Consider the following 779-nt stretch of genomic DNA (forward strand, 5'->3'; position numbering starts at 1 on the left):
AAAAATAGGGTGCAACTTGCAATTGTCTGGTAGAAGGAGCTTGTAGGCAACTGAACCAACCTTGGCAGCAATCTGGAATGGTCCATAAAAGCGAGGGGCAAGCTTCTGTGAAGGGCGGCGTACCAAAGATTGTTGCCGATAGGGGTGCAATTTCAGAAACACCCAGTCACCAATCTCAAATGACTGATCAGTGCGTTTCTTATCAGCTTGTTGCTTCATCTGATTCTGGGCTAAGGTGAGATGATCTTTGAGGTTGCGCAACAGCTCATCGCGGTCTTGCAAAGCCACATTCACCGCATGATTGGTTGTAGTGCCCGGAATGTAACGCTGGATCGAAGGAGGTGGAATCCCATAGACTGCCTGAAAGGGAGACATTTTGATGGCTGAATGGAAAGTGGAGTTGTACCACCATTCAGCCCAGTGTAGTAGATCAACCCAGGAGTCCGGTCGGTCACTAACAAAACATCGCAAGTAATGTTCCAAGGTGCGGTTGAGTACCTCAGATTGACCGTCACTCTGGGGGTGGTAAGCAGAGCTCCGGCAAAGTTTAGTGCCCTGAAGCTTGAAAAAATGCTCCTAGAAATTTGAGATAAACACCCTGTCCCGATCACTGACAATGGTCTTAGGCATGCCATGGAGCCGAAATATCTCTTTGGTGAACACCTCGGCGACTTGAGCAGCAGTATAAGGATGATTGATTGGCACGAAATGACCATATTTGGACAACCAATCAACAACTACCAAAATAGAGGTACTTGCCAGCAGAGGCCGGTAACCCA

Source organism: Fragaria vesca, linkage group LG7 (genome assembly GCF_000184155.1).
Source record: "Fragaria vesca subsp. vesca linkage group LG7, FraVesHawaii_1.0, whole genome shotgun sequence".
NCBI classification, from domain to species: domain Eukaryota; kingdom Viridiplantae; phylum Streptophyta; class Magnoliopsida; order Rosales; family Rosaceae; genus Fragaria; species Fragaria vesca.